Raw genomic sequence first — 16590 nt, 5'->3', positions numbered from 1 at the left:
TTGAAGTGGCATCTTGCAACAACATTGTTCCGTATTTAGCTGTGTTCATTCAGGCTGATTGTAGAAATTCACCCGGTTCTACTGCGCATCACTCTGCCCTATTGTCACATATATGACATGCCTATGGTACATGCCATCTGTGTGATGGCATGTGTCATGTATGTGTATTGGACATGCCACTCCCAGGCCAATGTGTGATGGCACTGCTAGCCAGCATGCAGCTAATGTGTTGCGCTTCCATCTTGGTGTCATCAGTGTCTGACATTTTCCTCCCCTTCCAACTCATGGACGGTGCATGCATGGGAGGGTTATAGTCATGTGGGACATGTGTAAATCAAGTACTGGTACTGTAGCTTGTCTGGCCTAATAGCGTGCCATGGTGCTAATGCCTGTTTCCATTTTTTGTCTTTCATGTTTTTGCAGAGGATGACGCACTTGATGCTGTTGAGGGAGAGGTGATGGTGCAGGCCCAGGAGGGATCTGAAGCACGACCAGGCACCAGTGGGGGAGGTGGTTTGGTGGTGGGGGAGAACCCTCTCTTGCTGCCGGCCATACTGTCCAGGGGTGTCCCTGGCTGCACCTCCCAGAACTCTTTTTCGTGTTGATTTGGATGAGACCTATGTGGATTCGCAGGTATGTGTTCATGGAAGGGATACTGTTCTGTTCGACCCACCTGCACCAGGGGTAGAGCCCACTATGGGGGATGTCAGTGTTGGTAGGTGCGCCTGTGGTGGTTACGGATGCAGGGCCACACTCCGCAACATCTGATCCTGTTCCTGGGCCAGCAGATCAGAGGAGAAATGCAGTCCTGCAGCCTCAGGTAGTGCCGACACAGCAAGGCGCAGTTCGCCTTGCCCCAGACAGGTGTGGTGGCCGTCCGCCACCGGGCAATACCGCATGGGAGCAATCCATATACGGTATGGCCAACCAACAGGCAGCATCATCAGAAATGATTGCTCAAGCCATGGAGAGGGTGGCCACTTCCATTGTCCCCCCCCCCCCCACCCCCCCCAGAAAGGCAGATGGAGCTACTACAGCAGGCAACAGACTCCATTTGCCAATCAGTCAGGGAGGACATGTTGGCGTCCAACAGGGACAGACAGGCGGTCCTGGACAATCTGAGGGAATCGATTTCTCTAGATGCCCAGGGACAGACGGAAGCCCTGAGGGGAGAGGTCCGGCACCTCAGGCAGACTCTTGTGGACCTTGAGGCTTCCACTGTCACCAGGACGGAACAGCTGCTGGAGCGCGTCACCCGTACGCTCTCAGCAGAGATGCAGGCAACTCGGGCAGAGGTCCGGGCAACACGTCGGGTGTTGCATGGGGATCTCCGCATCATATCCCTCCAGAACGAGGCCTTCCACACCCGCATGCTTGCTGCCAAGGAGGACCAAACTGGGGCTTTGCGTGGGCTGCCTCCCATGGCACCACCACCTCCTGTGGCAGCAGAGGTTGAGGAGAGCGAATCCAGCAGTGAATCTTCCACAATTTAGTAGCCGTGCAGGCCATGAGCCCATGGAGGTGTTTTTTTTCCCAACATTCACACAGGTGGCTGTTGGTGGGCACCCTGTCCTCGGACCTCCTGGGTGGCCTCCCCCACCCCCCGTGGCCCACACATGGCCATTTTTGATTTTTTGTTGCAGTGTGTTGCCTTGTGTGGCTCCCGTGGGCATCCACTGTATTCCGGCTGGGCACATGCAGGTTTGGGTTAGATGCTTGGGTTCGTGAGACAGACACCCCTCCTGCTTCCTGTTTCCATGGGCTTGCAAAGGGTGTGCCCAAGTGACGGTGACTTACACAGTGACGTTGGACTCCCACGACATGTGTGGGCAGTCTGTAGTCAATGCTGTGTATACATTCCTAGTGCATATTGTTGTTGTATTGTGCACTGCATGGTGTATTGATGTGTGCTTGTGCATCCATGTCTCCCTCCTAATTTACAGGTTCATTCCTCATGTCTTCACAAGGCCGTCCACTTTGGAGATGGAGCTCATGTTGTGAGCAGTGGACTTCCAGATGTGCGTGGCAACAACACTGTAGAGTTGGAGGTGGTGGATGTGCTGGCATTCTCATGTTGTAAGACTACGTATCCTTTACCTTAATACTGTCATGTTTATGCTATGTCGATTGTATTGTGGTAAGTATTTGGTCATGTGTGTTGTTCTACATTTATGTGGGCATATTGTGTGTGGCCAGTTTCCATTAGGGACACTGTACTTTGTGACACGTGTCATGTTTGGGGGATGACTTTGTTTGCTCTCACATGGCATGTCATGCCATGGTGTGTTGGGTGGCGGTGCTGGGGAGGGGTTGGGTGACATGGCACTGTTGTCATGTTGTATCTTGCAAGGGGGTCATGATTTTAGCAGAATAGAAGTGTCTTTTGAACACAGCATTGGTGGTGCTTGTGTAGGTAGGGAAGCACACAATGGAACACTTCCAGATGTACAATCTCAGGCTGGTATGGTTGTGACAGTTGACTGTCCATTGACACATTGTCAGTTACAATCATCATTGATTGTCAGCTGGTATGTGCCAGGGCTGTGTGCACTCCACAGGGGTGTGATTTTATGTGAAGTAATTAGCCACGAGCTGCGTACGGGCTGCCTCACCCCGTGCCCTTCCCCTCCCATGCGCAGCGGGCATGCATGTGGTTGGGGATGTGGGGGCACCACCATGTCCACGGCCAGGCCCCGGCGTGTTGCAACGTTGTGCAGGACACATGCTGCCACTATGATCCTGCACAGTACTGGGGGAGCGTATTAACAGCTGCCCGCCAGAACGGTCAAGGGAGCGGAAGCGTGACTTGAGCACTCCGAATGTGCGCTCCACGATGCCCCAGGTTGCAATGTGGGCTGTGTTGTATCTTACCTGGGGTGGCGTGGTGGAGTTCCGAATTGGCGTCATGTGGGTGCTGAGAGGGTAGGCACTGTCTCCTGGGGAGGTGGTGATGGGTATCATTAGTGGGGTTGTGACATTACTCAGTATCTGACATGCATGCGCAGTGGCATTTATACTCGCCGAGCAGCCATGTATCGTCATGCCGCCCAGCTTCTATGTCCCGGTTTAGCGTAGACATTCTGTAGATGAAACTGTCGTGGGTGGAGCCTGGATAGTTGGCGTATACTGAGGTGATTCCCTTGGCATCACATACTACCCGGAGGTTGATGGAATGCCAGTGCTTGCGGTTTCGATTGATGTGCTCAGTTGCCCTGGGGGGACGTAGAGCCACATGGGTGCAATCAATGGCACCTAGCACTTTGGGGAATTGTGCCACCCTGTAGAAATCCTGGGCGACAGCCTGCCTTTCTGCAAGTGTTCTGGGCAGGTATATGTGCCTGCGGACTGATGGGCGTGCAGTGATGATGTCCAAGACCTGGTGTAGGCAGCGTGACTGCGTGGCCTGTGACACCCCCCCACTATGGCACTTGTCCGCTGAAATGATCCAGTGGCCAAGAAGTGCAGTACATTGAGGACCTTCTCCAGGGGGCTGAGTGCTTGGGAGCACAGGGTGGTTGATGTGAGGTCATCCTCCCACTCACTGACCAGGTCGAGTATTATGTGAGGTGGAAACCTGTACCTCCCATACACATGGTCATCAGGCATCCCAAAAAGGCTGGTTCTGGGTGTAAAAATTCTGGCCCTGACTATCCTCCTCCTCCTGCGGTATCCCACGGCCACTGCTGCTAGGAACGGTATGTTCATCCTGGCGTCTGAGCTTGTTTGTTGTTTGCGTGCACTTTTATGCTGTGCGGGTGGACGTACGCCTACTTCTGCTGGCGTACGTGTTTCCGGATTGGCCACATTCGATTCCATGAATACGTGTTGTAGGCGAGTGTGTAAAACTACCCGCGCACCCCTGAAATACGCGCACCCCTGAAATACCCGCACCCAGCCCAATCGCGCGTAAAACTTCCCGCGCACCCCTGAAATACCCGCACCCAGCCCAATCGCGCGTAAAACTTCGCGCACCCCTGAAATACACGTACCCAGCCCAATCGCGTGTGAAACTTCTCACGCACCCCTGAAGTACACGCTACCCCAGGCCCGATCGCGTGTGGAACTTCTCACGCACCCCTGAAATACACGTACCCAGCCCGATCGCGTGTGGAACTTCTCACGCACCCCTGAAATACACGCACACGCTCCCCCAGGCCCGATCGCGTGTGAAACTTCTCGCACACGCGTGTTCCCGAAACCCGTAATACACGTTCCCTGCTTTGCGTTTGTTGTTTGCCAGTCCGGTGAACTGGTCCAGGGTTGGCGCAGCCCTTGGCGATGGTTGATGGCTTTTCCTTGCGCGAAGGCGTTCTTGGGGGCGTAACTGGTGCTGCTGCAGGTTTGCTGCGCCACGTCTGCTTTTGGAGGCGAGAATCCATGAATACGCTCTGCGCGGAAATTGATTTTATCGCACGCGGCTGTCGCAGACATTCGCACGGGTACGCTGTGCGCCAGCCGCGTGCAACACTTTTGTGAGGAATTACATGAATCGGCCTGTAAGTCTTTACCTGTATTTGCGTCTATATCATAACTCTGCCACTGTTACTTCACTAATCTCATGTATTGTCTCTTTACTGCCACAAATGTTTTCTCTGCTCACGCCACTATCTGTGATTGGACCTTGCTCAACATATTGTTGTTAATGTCAGATGGGTATATTGGAGTGGTACCCATTTGGGTTGGGGACCCAACAGGAACTCCTGGTAGCCGTTGGTGTCAATGTAGTCGGGCTCGATTTAGGCCCTGTTCAGAAGCTAAATGACTCGCAGCAATTTCAAACTCTGAAACCTGATTAAAAGTGACCTAACTAGCCTCTAGGGCTTAAATAGATGGACAAGGGTGGCCGTTAACAGTCAATACTGTTTTAGTCTCAGTGGTTTGACTGTGCCGAAGTAGGCTTCACAGTACTGTTCTTGCGGTTCAAACCACCTTGCATGCAGTGGTCGGTTTTGTTCTAGACTGGGAATGGTGTCAACCTAGGGTTGTGCTGAAGTTAGTTGTTATTTCAAAGCAGCGTTCAAATAAGTGCAGGTCACAAGGGCCACCGTGGTCGGTTTGACAGTGAAGATCCTGATGACTGGATGCACAGTTTGATGGGCCCACCAGAGTGGTCGACTGTTGAAGATGGCAGTGGTTCGAAAAGTGTTTTGAACGTGGCTGTTGCAAGATTGAGCATCAGGTTTGAGAGGGTAAGCCTGCATTTTGAAGATGTGCCAAAAGCAGTTCCTGGTGGGGGGATGAACGAGCTTGAATCACGGCTCAGTGTTTAGACGGCGAAAATACAGGGATCCTAGATTACGTGCTTCTCAGATGTTGGAGTCCCACTCCAGGGTCTATGAGACACATTTCAGTCATCTTTGTCAGGCTACACTGGGCGGGGGGCTGGCACACACACCTGCAGGGGTCCTTCAGCACAGTGAGATCCAGGGCAGCATTGTGACTTGCAGGTCTTGCTAGAGCAGCAGGTCACCCCCAATGTGCACTAGGGACATGTAGGGAAACGCGCTTGTCTCTGCCTTTGACACTAGCACCTCATCAGATGAGGTATTTTGAAGGTCCGTTCTCCCAACAGAGGGAGTTTTCTGTTCAAGAGTGAATCGGAGGTGGGGTGGTAGCCCCCCCCCCCCTTTTAAAGGGGTGGGAGCCCCCCCCTTTAAAGGCCACAATCCACAGGTGATTGGACTACTACAAGTCTGCTTTTAGGTATCCAATTCCTGGTTTTGAGATGTCCCTTGCCTTCTGGCATCCTACAAGTGCTTTGTGCTAAAGGTAGTATAGAAGACTGGAAAGAAAGCTAGGAGAGGGAGAAACAAGATGGTGGAATATTCCCTCAGCTTTACTGAGCTCTCTCGGTCTCATTAACTCGGGCCTTCCCTTGCCCGTAGCATCAAAAGACTGTTTTGGTATGCAGCACCCTAGTATGAGGCTAGTTCTTTTTGGAGGGGGGTCAGTGGAGGGGGTCTGCGATTGTTTCCCATTTCCCAGGACGGCTTCTCCTAGAAGGTGTTACTGGGCCTCCCAAAGTATCAAGGAGAGGCCCAGTCACTCAGTCTCCTTCCCTGTAAGTTGGCAAAGCCAGGCTATCAGACTAGAATACACATAACTCGGGGTGACACATTTTCACTCTCCACTAGCCATTGGCCAGTGATATTTGACTCTTGGAGAGTAAAAGATTGTATGCTGGTGACTTTGCTGTGCTTGCAACTTATATTTTTGGCCACTGCATAACCCTTCCATTGCTGGGCTAACGGTGCTGACTTGCGTAAATCAAGTTGATGTTGCTTTGATAAAGAGAGCTACTAGCCACCATATCTTAAACTCATGTTTGGCTTGTATTGAACTTTTACAACTGTCACCAGGATAGTGACTCTGGGAACAGGGGGCATATGCCTTAAATGCACCCCTTGCACTGAAGTAACTTGGCTTCTCTGCAGCTGTCAAGAGGGCGCATGTGCCCAGTGATGATTTGTAAAGAAATGTATTTGTTTATTTGCTTGAAATATTGAAATTACCTTTATGGTCTAAGTAACAGTTACAATTTGTATGCAGTTTGCTGTGCCCCGGTTTATTCACTGTGAAAGACGGTGAATCTCCCCAGATTCTTTTATACGTAAAGGTAGCACTTTACCAACTGGGCGCACCTAAAGTAATATTGAAGGAGTGTTTTTTACACACAGAATTTCCAGTAAGTCACAGAGTATACTAGTTTAACATAAGTGGTGTGCATCTCTACTCACAATTTATTTTATAAATAAAAGGGCTAACAGAGCAGGCTCTAATGTGTGCACCGGTTTCGTTTGAGTAAACTCCTTTTCCCCCCTCTATGCTTACAGGAAGTTTGGCTGTAATAGTTGGAACAGAAGTCTACTCTACTTTAGAAACCATTTCCCTAGAAACATTCATGGACAAAGTGTTCCAGGCACTTGCTTTAAAATTACCTTTTTATTCCCCTAGTTGCAATTCTGGGTTTGCAGGGAGCTCCTTCCCCTAATCGTGCAGAGAACTCCAACGTACCCACCCTTTTGTGCATATCCTATGTCCTTTGCTTTTCCACTTTGCATTTGAAAAGAGTGATTTTAAATCTTTTGAAGAAGCATGGGTATTAATTTTATTGCCCTTTTTTAAAAAAAAAAAGTTTTCTTGATGCAAGTAGGTTTGAGCTTATTAGTTGTGGTTTTGTGCCGATAGTCCACTCTGTCTGATGAATCATACAGTCCCTTGCAACGATGGCCAGACCAACTGGAGATTCATTAGGAAGCTGGCAAACTCTCTGGAACAGCATTAAAACAGCCGCAGATGAAGCATCGATCAACCCGCTAGATGAATGATTGACAGATGGCGCCAAACAAGGTAAATCTTCCCTTTCTTGAGATACTGACTCATTGAAAGATAGGACATTATTAGGTTGTTTGTAAGTTAGATCCCTCAACTAAGGTGCACTGGGGCTGGTTGCATTCCTTTTTACCCCAAAGGGTGCCCACGCCTTGATCCTCTTTATTAATGAAATCTTGGAACACGCGTAGGCATCTTCATTTGTTTAGGGAAGATGGCTCAATTAAGTTGGTTTCGTCAGATGTATTGCTTCAAGAGGCGTGGCTGCAGGACAAAGCCGTATTTGATGGCTATCCTAGTTTTCTTTATTTGTTGAATATGCTTTATTAGACTTTTACAATAGAAGTAGAAAAAAGGATACAATATTACAGTCAAAGAAACAAGTAAATTAAGTTCAACAACTTTTGTACAATATTTACAGGGGCCACAGAGCCCAAAAGATAGAAAAAAGGAAAGGGTGGACAAACTAGTGGCGAAAAAGAGGTAAAGAAAATCGACTGAGGAAGAGAAAAAGAAAGACACAAAGGATGGATTTCCTACATATAGCTCATTGAAGATGTTCCAAATTGCAAGATACTTGTCTATTTTTTTCAATCTGATAGCTTGTCTTTTCTCTATTCGAGAATAGTCAGATCTTGTAGTCGGCCATCGATTGTTGGCCTGATGTCACCCTTCCAACACTTCAGAATCTGCTTTTTTTGCTGTCAGAAGAACTCTATAAGACAAGTTGGTCAACATATAATTGAATAACCACTGGACATAATCCTAACGCAAACGGCCAAGGGGAGCGAGGGAGCAAAAGGTTTAATGCAAGTTGCATTTGCCGCAAGACCTCCTCCCTAAAACTCACAACTCTTACACAAGACCAAAAGGGTTGTAGGTGAAAGGATCTAAAACAAAAGGCTAGAATGCCTTTTTTTCTTTTTTATACCAAAAGGATGAAAAAAAGGGCTTTTTTTTTTTATGGCCCGCCCCCCCAAAAATCCCTGTTTTCTTTAAAAAAAAAAAAAAAAAAATTTATGCACACTAAACTAATAAATAGGCTTTCGATCCTTTGGCTGGACACCGACCAAAACATGTGTAAATTACCAATTTCTGTTTTGCAATTCCAGCATGTCTACTTGTATAAGCTTGTAATGCTTCCTTTTCAAAGGTGTCCAGTATATACCATGCACGATTCTTTGAGTGAACCTAAGGTTCAGATCAATCTTTTATCTGGGCGGTCCAGCACAGATTCGACTCCAGTCCTTTTCTAATATTTTCCAAAGTCCTGCCTCGGTCTGAAGGAGCATTGCTACTAGCTTGCGTTAGCATCTTGTATGTAGTCAAGGCCGAGAGTGCAGAGCTCTTGGAAAGGTGTATTAACGGAGGGATATCATGCAGTGAGGCATCTAAAGGTGCTAGTACACTAACAAAAATTTCAGAGGATGCGGTAGCGGGGAACTTCAGAAGCACCAAGATTATATTTGAATTTAAGGAAATAGATTGAGCGCATAGAAGCACCTTCATGCACTTGCCCCAGACTCCAGATAACAGCAATCTGCCAGGGAGAGCAGGAGAGAATGGTTGTCAAAGCGTAGCACTGGATTCCACCAGATTGAGGAATTGAGACTCATTATTTGATTCCAGAATCTACAGAGCACTTCTTTCACTCATTCAAGATATACCTGACAAATGGGGTAGATTTATCTGGTGGCATTCTTTTTTCCATGCTAAGCAAGCGATCCAAGGGAACTTGCCGGACCACATTCTTCTCTATACCTACCCAATTCGGGCAGCTAACAGTCTTCCCTCAACCAAAAAGGCAAGGTTCACAAGGCAAATGCTCTATGGTAAGATGTAATGTCAGGGATACCAAAACTGCCCAAACAAACTGGCTTCACAAGTACATCCACTGGAATCCTAGCCTTCTCCCCCCTATCCCCCACAGGAAATTTCATAAAACTTTGTCTCGAATCATGTCCTCTGTGAAAGGTAACAGCAACAGACTAAAAACATAAAATAACTTTGGAAGCAGGGTCATCTTAATTGCATTTGTTTCCCCCCCCTCCATAACCTAAAATGTAATCTCTTCCATTTCAAGCATAACAATGTTATCTCTACAAGTTTATTCCGAATGTTGATTGCCAACAAACAGTTTATGCGCCTAGATCTTTGTATATCTAAATACCTCGATTCATTCTCCACCCAGCTTTCTCGCTCAACTTCAAAAAGACCTGCATGAGCTGGAAATCGGCAATTAGTGTTTTTGATACGTAAATTTTATAATCTGTGACTTTGTCAGTTGAGATTTCTTCTTTGAAGGAAGATTCCGAATACGAAACTTGGTCATCAGCATAAAGAACCTTTAGACATGCTCATACCTACGTGGATACCCTTTATATTTACATTCTCCCTGATTGAAATTGCCAGTGGCCTCATAAAGAGGGGGAAAAAATGCTGGGACAAAGGGCACCCCTGTCTAGTTACCCGACTGATTTGAAAACTGTCCGATAAGCACCCATTTACTGTAACCATAGCTTCCGTGTCTTTATAAAGGGCAGCAACTAGTTTCAGAAAACGAGGGACACGGTTCACTTTAATTAGCACTTGCCACAAATAAGCCCAACTAACTATCAAATGCTTTCTCTACGTCAATGCTGACAGCAGCATAGGGCTGTGGAGTCACTCTTCAAATATATAATTTTCCGAAAGTTCCCTTAAGTTGTCATAACTGTTCCTACCCATGATGAAGCCTGTCGGTTTGGGGATCGCTGATATTACTACAGCTAGCATGGAGTCAGCCACTTGTTCAGAAGTGGTGATCTCCTTAAAAGATCTACTAAAAAGGGTACAAGTGGGGAGCAAAACATTACATAAAATTCAATTAGGAAACCGTCAGGTCCTGGACATTTTCCAGGGGCCAAAAGATTTATAGCGTCTGTAATCTGCACTGCGATTTCCTTATCTAAGGAGAGCCTATCTTCGTTGCTTAGCTTTGGAATTTGAGTCTGATCTAAAAATCTTGACATTTCATCAACTCTTGTACGCCACTGATCACAATATAAGGACACATAGAATTTCTTAGCGCCTCACAAATATCTTCATTTCTCCTTAAGGGAGGCCTGTTATCCTCCGATATGGAGAATACCTGTCTGCCACATACTCTTAACCTACTAGCTAGCAGAGCACCAGCTTTATTTCCCCCCCCCTCCCAAAATCCTTGCTAGTGTAATATATATCGGTCATTCAAAAAAGCTTATTTATATATCCTTCAAAGCCTTTGCATGAATTATACCATCCAGTGCAAGCTTGGTTCGCAACATAGCGGACAGACACATCCGAGGGAGCAGTATCGTGATCTTCTATTTTACGCTTTATAAGTAGACTCCGCTTTATAAGTAGACTCTGCTTGTATGTGCTCTGCCTGAACCGTTTTTTTTTTTTTTTTTTTTGTACGAGGCATAACTAATCTTGCCATGTAGGTGCGCCTTCAGTGCGTCACAAACTATACAAAAGCTGCTCACAAGCCCACATTATCCCTCCAAAAAAAACAGCTTGTTTGTTTAACCAAGTCTTTGTCAGACCCCAGCGACTTACCCAGCTTCAGCAAAACACGTGCATAATCGGAGATCACAACCTCTCCCATTCACAACACTAATCTCTACTCACTAAGAAATAATGAATCTTTGAGGAAGTATTATGCAGAATATAACAAACTATACTGTCTCCTGTCTGGGTTCAGGTCACGCCATATATCCTGCAGATCCCAAGTTAGCATGAATTGCAGTAGGCTTTTTCTAGCTTTCTCTTCTGCATAAGATCTTGGCAGTTCAACTTGTCTAACGCTTTATCCAAGATGGTGTTAAAATAGCCACCTACCAGAATCACGCCATCGCCCTTGTTCATCAAGACATCATCCATTCTACCAAAGAAATCTGTTTGCGCAACATTTGGCGCATTGATATGAATGATTATTAAACCAAGCATTTCCACTATTCATTTTAGTGCTACAAATCTACCATCAGAGTCAATGTCTACCCTATCTATAGAAAGTTTTAAAGTTTCCCTTAAACGAGATTGACACCTCTCGCGTTACTAGCGATGGAATACACTTTCACAAAATAAACTACATTTTGCCCAGTTTAAGGTGAGTCTCCTGAAGCAAGACAATGAGAACTTTCCTTCTCTTTATTGGACTATTTACTCCCTTTACATTCCAACTTACTACGCTTAAATTCTCAACCATACAGTCTTAAAGACTAGATAATCAACAGGACTAAAGCCTTCAACATCGTTTAGTAACGCAGTAGAAATAACCCCTTCGCCCCACTCAAGCCTCCTTATGTCCAAGGAATTCCAGCTAAAACCTCACTAACTAAAACCTATCTATGCGAAATCAATTATTTATTCAGGAAACCAGGTTAGCAACTTCGCTCTTTACTACAAGGTTTTAACATGCACCTCTCAGTCCTGCGACTTCTATAAACCATTCCATAAGATTATCCACGTCAACTATCGCCTCTCCCTCACTACTTTCACCCCAATACTATCGCCACTTCTTACAGATGACAATTAAGGTTGACAAGTATTATCTAACCTAGAAAACAGTTGACAGTTGGGGCATGTTGCATGTTCTACAGTTATAAGTAAACGCTTGGGCCAAAAGTGACCAAATGCTTGACAAAAAAAGTGAAAACACTTTCATACTAAGTCCCCAGGGGCACATAAAGGAAAAAAACAGAGAGGTTAGCAATCACTACTCTGTTTCAACCTCTAATGACGTTACTATATTTCATCCTGGGGTAGTACTGTTTAAACTATGCAGGAATGCTACCTCTTAATCTCACAAGGGGCGGCAACATTATAGGGCCAAAGCAAGCTCTAGCCTGCCAGGAATTATGCACGTTTAAATTGATAGAACAGCAACACATGCATTTACATTTCTGCAACATTTAAACAAGCCACACTATCACAGCTCAACATGTTAATTTCATGTTGAGCAAGGTTCTGCCGGCGCGTCATACCAATATTCAACCTAGACCTGTCTTTCCCCTGACCGAATTGAAACTGCATAGTGTGCTCATGCATCGTGTAGGAGTCCCCAATTTGCTCAGGATCCCTGCACTGGACTCTGTCGCGCGTGACACAGACCATCTTTTCCCGCCAAAAATGTGCAGCTATCGGAACACTGCGCGTAAGCATTCTGTGCCTGTAGAAATCACGCACAATCCGCTAAAACTGTCACCAGCCGTACCTGTCTTTGCAGCCGTACAAGATTACAGAACCTTAACATGCCTATATTTTAGCTCACACCATTCCAGTATCGTATGTTTAATATGATGTTGGGGGTTGGGGGGGGGGGTGGCTAGTCGGTCATTGGATGGAGGAACAGACAACCCAGTAACTCGAGCTTTAAAAACATGTTCCAGCAGCCACTGTGAAGTGGCAGGTTCGTGCGGGGCGAGGATGTGCACATTTCTTGAAAAGAAATTAACTTTACAAACGAGCAGTAAATGACACCATCGACAATTACCTCCCAGTGTAACTTGTAGAGAGCTGGGAAAATGTGTTCTCGCGTTTGCTTCAAGCACCTCCTGAGGGTGTGCATCAACAGAATTCTGGACAATCATATTACACACGATTCCTATACTTGCCCTGTGGCTAAAGAACAGACCTTCATATGAACTCTGCGCTCCTGAAAAATCCCCACAACAATGCCTTCAAAACATCACCCGCCACACAATATACGTTGTGAACATTACTCTGTCATGTCAAGTGTTACAGTGAAAGACGGCTCAGTTATAAAAAGGAGTGAGTTTCTTGTGCCATGTTAGTTAATCCACTGAGATCATTAAACCATCCTCATGGCTCATGATTCCCCGCCCCCCCCCTCCTCCCCAATTCCCCCCCCCCCACATCCCCCCCTGCCAGCATGTATTTGTATAGAAGTATGTGCATAGAGAATGGACTGCTTCATGCAATGCACTGTTGACGTGCAAGCATAAGTCTTGGAGCGGAGCTGGCATTAATGTATACACTAAAGTAGCAGAGTGCAAGTCACCATTTTGTACTCGTGCATCAGATCGGTTTATCCCCAATGCAGCACATGGGTTGATGATGCAACACCCTCATTAGTATGGCAGTTTGCCCGTGTCAGTATCCAGGTGGAAGTTCCATATCTGCATCTTTTAAATTCAGGCATCGTAAGCGGGCGTTCAGTACCTCGACCCGTGAAAGCGACGTCGATGTCCTGGCTGGCAATACAACAAGCATGTCCAAGCATATATGGCGCACGTGGCACAGATCTGTGGAAAGTGCATTGTGTGCACCCAAGTCACGAACACTCGCCGGGGTAATCCCCATTTTCCTGTTCAGAGCACTCAATGGTAAGCGCTCCCTTCCCTAGTTCCACATCTCGCAGCACCGTCGGGACAGTATCCCATCCTGAAATGCGTCGGCTTGCCGAATATCAACGTGGACCATGTAATTCTCCCGGGATCGCACACCATCCAGTCTCACAGCTGACTGCATTACAGCTGCCACACTCCACCGGCAAGCGACCCCATAATGCTGTAGCCACCACAAGACTTCAGGAATCGCAATGCGGAAGCAACTTATTAAAGGAAAGGCCGTATAGTGAGTCATCAGAGGCTCGAGGCTATGGATATACAACTATTTTTGCAACGGAAACGCCAGCCAGGAGGCGAAGGCCAGAGGAAAAGGCCTTGTTTGCCCTTGCCGCCCCAGTGCAGCCACGATCATCCGAGGGAGAGGGCAGGAGCCCCTGCCCGCACCGACCACTCACCCAGGAGCTGCTGTTGTGAGCAGCCCATCACGAGATCCCACATCCACCAGCACGGGATTACCATCATCCAGGGTGAGATCTACAAGCCCCTGTTCACCCTGCAGTCGAAGCCCCTGTGCACCCTTTGAGCAGTAAGCGTACCGCTCATCTTGCCTGCTTGAAATCCCTGCCTGACCTTGTCCCATTCTTCCGCCTGACCTTGCAATGGCGGGCGCAGCGCGGGATGAAAACGAGGCTCCAGCCTCGTGGCCTGATTGCTAGGCAACCGAAGGCCATCTAAGTGGGAAACAACCGTCGACAGGCGGAAACGCCGGCCAGGAGGCGAAGGCCAGAGGAAAAGGCCTTGTTTGCCCTTGTTCGCCGGTGGATGCCGCCAGCCGCCTATTCCGACTCCAAGGACTAAGTCATCTAGCTCCACCACCACATCCCACCGCTGGCCCAGTTACTACTAGTCTGCAAAAGGTGAGAGCCCCATCTGGTTGCTAACCATGCCACCTGTGCTTGCAGATCAATGACTATTGTTTACGCTTCATCTGTATAATCTGCTGACACCCGGCCAGCACCGTACTTCCTATTAGAGCTAATCCCTCATTGTGCCCCATTGCACTGCCTGTGCATCACCAGAGACTATATCGCTGACTGCCCTGATCAGATCACTGCAGCATTGTACTTACAGCCAGTGCTCTCCTGTGCCGCTCTTGCCCAATTGGCACTCTGATCCTGTGTTTACACTGTATTCTAATACTGTAGCTTACAGCCCAGCTCTCAGCCTAACGCTGTCCCACGTGCATCAATGGTATTTAGCCTAGCTTGTGTCTTACCTAGGATTACCGCATTTAGCCCAATGTTGTCCCATGTGCCTTAATGATATTTAGCCTAGCTCGTGTCTCACTTAGGATTATTGTTGTTAGCCTAATGCTTCTGCATGTATGATAGTTATCTAGCCTAAACTGCACCCCTCCTAGGATTATTGCTACCAGCCTACTAGCACTTTACTATTGACTACGGTATCTAGCCTTATTGGTGTAGACAAAGTGAGCCTAGCCTCATCTTACACCACCCCACATCCTTAGCTATGATAAACTGGATATTGTGCATCATGTTCCCCTTATGCCTTGTCCCAGTGGACACCCCATGCACTGGCAACCACTTCCTCGCCCTCAGTAATGGGCTCACCAAACTAGCTTGCCCAAGACACCATCCCATCCCCTGTCCTACGCCCTTCCTCCCCACCATACCTCCTTTCCCATCTTCCTCCATTCTCACTCCGTCCCAAGGACCCCTACATAACCAGTAAGGAACACCATCCCACCCCGGTCATCATCAATGATCCACATGTACTCCCCAACCCTTCAATCAATGGTAAAACATACTCTATCCTAGGATATAAGAGAACACCCCGATTAAGAGCACGCACAAGGTTACCACACCACAACACCATTACCAGGTCCCAGCCACCCAGATCACCCAAACCTTCGGCCCACACAACAAATAATAAACACACTCAGCTTACAGTAACTAAAACTACTCCACCGTGTTGCCCACCAACTAAAAATACTCTCACTAAGGATCCCAACCCCCCCCCCCCCCTCTCTAGTCTAAAAAATGCACTCATCAACGCCCGCTCCCTTGGAGCCCACGCCATTGAAAATCATGACCTAATCATCGAACTCGACCTAGACCTGTTAGTAATCACAGAAACCTGGCTACACCAAGCCTCAGGTCCTCTGTTAGCACTGGCCATCCCACCAGATTACACCATTCTCAGATCTGATAGAACCACCACTCCAGGAGGCGGTGTTGCAATCATTACTAAAAATACCATCAAACTTAGATCAAGTTCCATTGAAATAATCGCAGGGTACGAGCTACTGCTCGCCAAACTCACCTTGAATGAAAACCCCACAATTAACATAGTGGTCATCTATAGATCCCCTAGCACAAACAGCCACCCAGAAACAGACATCCCACTAATACTGGCGCCCTTCCTTAAACCCAAAACGAAATCTATCATCATTGGTGACTTGAATCTCGGTTTTAATGACAACCAAGATACCAAAGCCACCGCCCTTCTCCTGGCATTAAATGACATGAATTTCTGTCAACACATCAATGTCCCCACTCAAACCAAGGGCAGAACCCTTGATTGGATCCTCTCCCTCAACACCAACATCACTCTAGGCCCGATTACCCCACTTAGTTGGACAGACCACTACTGCATAGAATTTACTATCACTAGTGACGACCCCTGCACACCCAAGAATATAACTATGGACACCCTTGAAAGTAGAAACCCGAAAAAGCTCACAGCTGAGAACTTCGACCCCACCTTGAACAACTTGCTAGATACACACTCAATCCTCAGCAATGACAACTACCATCGCTGAGTACTGCCACAAATGCCTCTCCACAGCGATTGACACCATAGCACCTGTCACCTCCAAACTAAGACGCCTCAATAAAAAATCCAA

The 16590-nt window shown here is 47.3% G+C and overlaps 1 protein-coding gene and 1 long non-coding RNA gene across 2 annotated transcripts in view; both read left to right on the top strand.

Moving 5' to 3' along the window:
- Positions 1-16590, top strand: part of NEDD8 (NEDD8 ubiquitin like modifier) — a 104845-nt gene that overhangs the window by 35190 nt on the left and 53065 nt on the right. The window lies entirely within an intron of this gene.
- LOC138521271 (uncharacterized) lies at positions 428-8230 on the top strand. The gene is made up of 3 exons (XR_011283003.1): positions 428-633; positions 1944-2076; positions 7189-8230. It is a non-coding gene; the product is annotated as an uncharacterized lncRNA (long non-coding RNA).

The sequence above is a fragment of the Ambystoma mexicanum genome, chromosome 13 (genome assembly GCF_040938575.1).
Source record: "Ambystoma mexicanum isolate Mex_15411 chromosome 13, UKY_AmexF1_1, whole genome shotgun sequence".
NCBI lineage: Eukaryota > Metazoa > Chordata > Amphibia > Caudata > Ambystomatidae > Ambystoma > Ambystoma mexicanum.
Note: the sequence above shows the minus strand (reverse complement) of the source record. Positions and strands in the feature narration are given on the sequence as shown.